Genomic DNA, 7,543 nt, shown 5'->3' on the forward strand with positions numbered 1-7,543 from the left:
TATGACCAACATTGAGACCACGTGGAGACCAAGCCCCAAAGGCAGAGTGAACAACAGCCAGTTCATCCCATGTAATTAAGCTGGATCCATTCAGTCACTCGCCTCTCATTTATTGAGTCTCTCCTAGTGCCAAGCTCTGGGGGTGCTGAGCAAAAGAGTCTGTGAGCTCCAGGGAGGAAGACAAGTAAATATATAATGAATTAGACAGTGACAAATGCCACAGAGAAGTAACATCTTACCCAGAAATGCTCACTCAGAAAAGGCCTCCTGAAGCCTGTGTTGAGTCATAAAGGAAAGCCAGGGGTTACTAGTAGTAGGGGGCAGGCAGGGAATGTAGAGAGGGAGGAAAAGGCAACCCAGGAAAAAAGAGAAGCTTGTGCAAAGTGACAAAGACAGAGCACATGGTCTACTAGAGGCAGATTTCAGCAAGACTGGAGGTACTTTGCAGATTAGATAAGAAACAGTGGGAGATGAGACTGTAGAGGAGGCAAGAATCAGATCACAAGGAGCAGGAAAGGTTCCTGCTGAAGGGGAGGAGTTAAGATGAAAGATACTTAAACTTGCTTAAACACTGGGGAAAAACTTTGTTAAAGATCAGTTGGTTGTAGATATGTTGCTTTATTTCTGGGTTCTGTGTTCTGTTCCCTTGGTCTATACGTCTATTTTTGTACCAGTAACCCAGACAAAACCTGCTGTTTTGGTTATATAGCCTCGTAGTATAATTTGACATCAGGCAATGAGATGCCTCTGGATTTGTTCTTTGCATAGGATTGCTTTGGATATTCAGGTTTTCTTTTGGTTCCACATAAACTTTAGCGTTGTTTTTTTCTTTTTTTTTTTAGCACTGTTTTTTCCAATCCTGTGAAAAATGATGTTGCTAAATTTGATAGGGATTGTGTTAAATCTGTAGATTGCTTCGGGCTGCATGGTCATTTTAATGATGTTGATTCTTCCAATCCTTGAGCATGGGATGTCTTTCCATATGTTTGTGTTATCTACGATTTCTTTCATCAGTGTTTTGTAGTTCTCCTCATAGAGATCTTTCATTTCCTTGGTTAAGTGTGTGTGTGTGTTTGTGTGTGTATGTGTATGTGTGTGTGTGTGTGTGGCTATTGTAAATGGGATGGGGAAAGGACTCCCTATTCAAAGAATGGTGCTGGGAAAACCGGCTGACCATGTGCAGAAGAATAAACTGGACCCCTATTTCTCACCATATACAAAAATTAATTAAAGATGGATTAAAGACTGAAATTTAAGACCTGAAACCATAAAAATTCTAGTGGAAAATCTAGGAAAAACTCTTCTGGATATTGGCGTAGGCAAATAATGTATGATGAAGTCCCCAAAAGCAAATGAAATAAAAACAAAAATAGACAAATGAGACTTAACTAAATTAAAAAGCTTCTGCACAGCAAAAGAAATAACCAACAAAGTACACAGACAACCTACAGAAAGGGAGAAAATATTTGCAAATTATGCCTTTGACGAAAGACTAATATCCAGATTCTATGAGGAACTCAAACAACTCAACAAGAAAAAAAAAAAACCATTAAAAACTGGGCAAAGGACATAAACAGACATTTCTGAAAAGAATAAATACTGCCAATAAATGCATGAAAACGATCAACATAAATAAGCATCAGAGAAATGCAAATTAAAACCACAATGAGATATCATGCTACACCAATCAGAATGGCTACTATTAAAAAAACAACAACAGATGCTGGCATAGATGCAGAGAACAGGGAACACTTATACACTATTGGTGGAAATGTAAATTAGTTCAACTTCTATGGAAAACAGTATGAAGATTTCTTAAATAACTAAAAAGAGAACTACCATTCAACCCAGCAATCCCACTACAGGGCATCCTCCCAAAGGAAAATAAATCACTATGTTAAAAAGACACCTATACTCGTATGTTCATCACAGCACTATTCACAATAGCAAAGTCATAGAACCAACTTCAGAGTGACGATCAACATTTGACTGGATAAAGAAAATGTGGCATATATACACCATGGAATACTACACAGCCATGCAAAATAATAAAGTTATATATTTTGCAGCAACATGAATGGAACTGGAGGCCATTATCCTTAGTGAACTAACTTAGAAACAGAAAATCAAATACCACAAGACACACCTTCTCACTTATAAGTCTAACCTAAACAATGGGTATACATTGATATAAAGATGAAAATAATAGACACTGGGGATTCCAAAAGAGGTGAGGAGGTGAGGGTTAAAAAATTACCCATCAGGGCCAGGCACGGTGGCTCAAGCCTGTAATCCCAGCACTTTGGGAGGCCGAGATGGGCGGATCACGAGGTCAGGAGATCGAGACCATCCTGGCTAACAAAGTGAAACCCCGTCTCTACTAAAAAATACAAAAACTAGCCGGGCGCGGTGGCGGGCACCTGTAGTCCCAGTTACTTGGGAGGCTGAGGCAGGAGAATGGCGTGAACCTGGGAGGCGGAGCTTGCAGTGAGCTGAGATCCAGCCACTGCACTCCAGCCTGGGGGAACAGAGCCAGACTCCGTCTCAAAAAAAAAAAAAAAAAAAAAAATTACCCATCAGGTACAATGTTCACTATTTGGATGATGAGTACACTAGAAGCCCAATCACCACCAAGATGCAGTATACTCATGAAACAAAACATGCACATATACTCCCTGAATCTAAAATAAAATAAAATTTAAAAACAAACAAAAATCTTGGGAAATAATAAATACCTGAGAAAGGTTATTAATAAAGTAGAAGGAGCAGTTAATTGGTAGATCAAGGTCCTGAAAAGGTAGGAATCCAAAAACACTATGTGTGACTTTCCTAAATCCAGGTGAACCTTGCTCTATGTACAAAATTTACATAATCTCAAAGTATTGTGACTGAATTAAATAATGTCTAAGCCCTCCTCTAGGCTTATATTCATTGATTCCTCTAATCAAGGTTTTCTTTGAGGAAATCCCCTTGATATCTACTAGCAACCTATGAAAACTTGGAGAAATAAAGAATTCTTTGGTAATATAAATGAGTTAATTGTTAATGTGTCTGCTCTGGTTAAGGTTTTATAATGTATTTTCAAGAGTAAAGAACAGGGCTACGGCCTTCTTCTGCCCCTGTAAAACCAACTTACAAAAGTCAGTCAATCTGTGGACTCCCCTACCCCTAGAAGGCTCATTCTAGCAGTTCTGTGGGAAGTGGACAAGACTAGGGTGAGGGGCCAGTTGGAGGGACGATTCTCTTTCTAATAGTCCATGGGAAAAACTAAAGAGTGGTGAGAAAAGCGGTGGTGAGAATGGAAAGAAAGGAGAGAAACCATTCTGACATGGACTCAGCTTCCTCTCCTCTGACCCATATAAAACCTGCTGTTTTCGTTACTATAACCTTGTAGTATAATTTGAAGTCAGGCAATGTGATGCCTCTGGATTTGTTCTTTGCATAGGATTGCTTTGGCTATTCAGGTTCTCTTTTGGTTCCATGTGAACTTTAGCATTGTTTTTCTCTTTTTTAGCATTGTTTTTTCTAATACTGTGAAAAATGATGTTGCTAATTTGATAGGGATTGTGTTAAATCTGTGCCTGAATGCACACATGTGTACACACATATATGTGTGCTGTCCTGAAGGCATGTGTCTCTAGCGACTGGCTAGCTATTGACCAAAGCCATTTCTTCTTGCTCCTAGGCACACAGCTATATTAATTCCCAGCCTCCCATGCAGTTAGGTGTGTCCCTATGACTGAATAGAATGTGAGAGGAAGTGACAAATGCCATGTGTAGGCTCGACTCATAAAGATGTACCACTCCTCCTAGCTCTTTCCCCTTTCATGGAGGCTGGTGGAGCCCTCTGTTGAAGATAGTGACACCACAAGCTGGGGAGAGCCTGGGTCCCTGAATCACTGCCGGAGAGATCAATACCTATTGATCGGGAACACTTACCTGGAACTTCACTGAGCAGGATACAAACTTCTATTGTATTAGGCTATTAATACATTAAGATTTGGGGGTGCTACCTTACATAATAAATTCCCATTTCCTCTTGGCTTTGATCCATGGGTTCTCAAGTAGACAAAGAAAGATAGGTCAACACCCTTTTCAGCACCAACAATATCCTGAGCCTTAGACTACTATCCAGGCTCTAGGTGACCAGAGATCTGCTTCTCTCCCTGGAGAGTGTGAAGGAGCAACTCTTGAGGAGTTGCTAAAGGATATCAGACACATTTTATACGGCAGAGCCTTAGTCTCCCAGACCTACATAGAGTACATATATTACAGACCCATCTGAAGTTGGTGAAGAGCAGGATTTAAGGCAAGGCAGGGTCTCCTGGTTTTCTCCATTCAGGGTGGCTTGAGTGTGAAGTGCCAGGAAGCCCTGGTGGAAAGATGGCCCACTGACCTGGGAGCAGGAGACTTGACCCTGGGCCACATGGCCCTGGGAAAGTCTTCCCTTCTCTGGAACTCAATTTCTTCAGCTGGAAACTAAGAAACTGGAACTACATCATTGCTCAAGCCCCTTTCAGCTCTGACATTTTAGAGGTTTTATCAGGGATTATGAATGCAAATGTTTACAGGGGCTGAGCAATAAGTGGGCCAGGTGGGGCCTGGGGCTAATTAGAAAACTGGTGCCCCATCTCAAGGAGGCAGGTGACTATGGCCACATGGGAATGTATACCCAGGTTGCCAGCACTTCTGGTGTCTCTAAAGAAGCCACAAATCTAGATCTTTTTAACAACAAATATCCTGATTTTTGAATGTTTCCAATACATTTTTTAAATGTATAAGCACTCAGCAAACTAAATAAGGCACACCCATGGACCAGACTCATTTCTAGAGCTGCTGGTTTAAGACCTCTAAATAAAGAATCCCATGGCTGGGGCCCCTTGGGCAAGAGCTAAGCCAGGCTCCAGGCCTCTGGCCAGCTACTAAGCTTTCAGCAAGCTGGTGGGGCTTTCAGCAGAGATCCATGATGCTCTGAAATCCTACCAGAGGATCTCAAAATATGTGCACACCTCTCTCTGAGGCTGCAGTTTCTGAGTCTCCCCTGGGGATCTCCCAGGAGGTTCTTAACTGACCCAGAGACCTGAGCCTCTCTCCACTTCTCACCTTCCTCAACCCTGCCCCTCTCTCCCGTTGCCACCCCTGGCCCACTGGCAGCAGAGTGAAGACAGGGCCAAGAGGCATTTCATAAGGAAGAAAATCAGTGGTAAGACCCATGGGACCAATTTTCAAACTTCAGTGTGAGAAGGAGGGGGAGGCTTCCTGGAGAGTGGGTACCACAGGTCACATATTTGGCTCCTGTTCACCTGACGGTCAACCAGCTGGGGTACAGAGGAACAAGCTCTGGAGTGCGAATCAGCTGCTTGTCCAGTCTGCCCAAATCCAACAGGAGTGCCCCCCTGGCCCCATCTTCATCCTCATTAAAAACCATCTCATTCCATAGGATGCATGTGAGGCATCAAGAATCAGGAGGTTCCGCTGATGCCAGCACTCTGTTTCCTGGCTGGGGTGTGAAGGAGGAGTGAGGATTGTGAGTCACAGACAGCCAGGTCAAGCCTAAGGATAAAACACCAGCCACAAAGCCTCCCTTCTTCTCAGCTTGTACCAGTGCTCAAGCCTGACCCAATGGCTACTGGTCATTAATTCCATGCCTCAAAGATCAAACCTCCAAACACCCTGCTTGAATAATGCTACTTGGATGCGTTTTAAAATCTCTTAGAGTCCAAATCCCACCACCTGGAGAAGCCCCTCCCAGCCAGGCACTTTCCAGTTATCCTTGGTCATCTGGACTATTTCCCAGGGCAGACCCTGCTCCCAGTGACACACATTCGCAGAGGTTTGCTGCTCAGAAAATGGGCTCATTGCAGCTTTCCAAATGAGGTCAGTGTATCGCTCAGGAGGCTCCATCCCTCCTCTGAGTTCCTCACAGACATCTCTCCCCTAATGCTGACTCCTAAACAGAAATTAGGGAACAGAAAAGACCCAGTTTCCACCCATGAATCTCTTCCCTCTCCCTCACCCCTCCCTCTCTGTCCCTCTCCCCACCCCTTTCCTCTCCCTCTCTCCTCTCAATACAGCTTCTCCTAGAGCTGAGGACTTCCTATTGAGAATCCTAAGAGAATAATCATGGGAACTGAAAGCAATGTTTTCCCTCTCCCAGCATGTTTGTCCTGGTAATCTCAACTCAATTCTAATAGTAAAAACAGCCTCAGGAGAATGACTCACCCCACAGCCCAGAATATGTGCATGTCCTGTGCCCTGGCAGAGCTAAGGCTTCCTGCTTCAGTTCTGCCATCAGAGTCCACCCAAGGCCAAATTGTGAAGTGAGGAATGTTTGTCCTCAACTCCCCATCACTTCTGGACTTTCTTCTGCCCCTCTGTCCCTCTGCCCTCAAACCAACCCAGCCAGGCCAAGCAGGGGGCCTGAGTCGTCACATTCCAGCCCTTCATGATTTCCTTTTCTCTCCATCAAAGCTTCACTTCAAGACCTGGAGGGCCCTCCTCTCTATCAGGTGACACAATAGGCTAATTAGATGCAGGGGAAAAGAAAAAAAAAAGCACTGGCCAAAGAAGCAGAAGACTCAAGTTCTTATCCCATCCCTACCACCTTTTAGCCATATTTTCCTGAATAAGTCTCAGCACTTCAGTTGCATCATCTGTAAAATGGGATAATGATGCCTTTTTTGGCTCCTTCACAGGGACCAGGCAAGCTTCTGAACCTTAGTTGTCTCATCTGTTAATTGGGCATAATAATACCATCCTTACCCACTTCACAGGGCTGCTCTGAGGCTTGAAAGAGATCACGCATGCGATAGTGCTTTGTACACAGGAAAGTGCAATATTCTCAGAGGCGTTATGAGCAGAGCCCCTCCCAGGGGAGAGTCATGCATGTCTCACAGCAGCCTCCTGGAAACGCCGCCTCAACCTAGAGATGTAGCCTGCTGGTTGGAATCTGTGGACCATGGCAGACCTGTGAGGGAGATATCCTGGGACAGATGGGCCTGTTGGAATCTGTCAGATCACATCGCAGAGGCAGCTGCCTTCTCTGCCCACACTGCTGGCCCAGCCATGCCCATGTAGCTGAAGTTCCCCTTTTCCGTCCAACACAGCTCTGCTGCAATCTGGCAGCCCTATCTGGAAGGTAACCAGCTCCTTGGTTTCTCCCTTTATTATTCCTGCCCTCTTCTGTGTCTTTGGTGCTTTGTGAGTACTCTGCGTTCCTCGACTCTAGAAACCAAGCTCCCAGGGTCTGCCCAGGGCTTGCCCCCACACCTAGTCCTGAGGGGCAAGCTCTCCTCCTAGGTAACCTTGTGCCTTGTCAGAATGCCAAGCAATGCCAAGCAATGACACCTTGTTCTGTGGTGGAAACTTGAGTGGAATAACAACAGCTACACTTGGTATTAATGTCACACTGCACTAGGATGCCCAGAAGCACTGCATTGAATCATTCAAAGGCCTCTGCGCTCCCCCAGCTCATGCCAGCTGGATTGGAAATGGGGAGACACCACAAAGGAAGTCAACATCAGAACTGGGGAGACCCTGATGT

This window comes from Piliocolobus tephrosceles, chromosome 9 (genome assembly GCF_002776525.5).
Source record: "Piliocolobus tephrosceles isolate RC106 chromosome 9, ASM277652v3, whole genome shotgun sequence".
NCBI lineage: Eukaryota > Metazoa > Chordata > Mammalia > Primates > Cercopithecidae > Piliocolobus > Piliocolobus tephrosceles.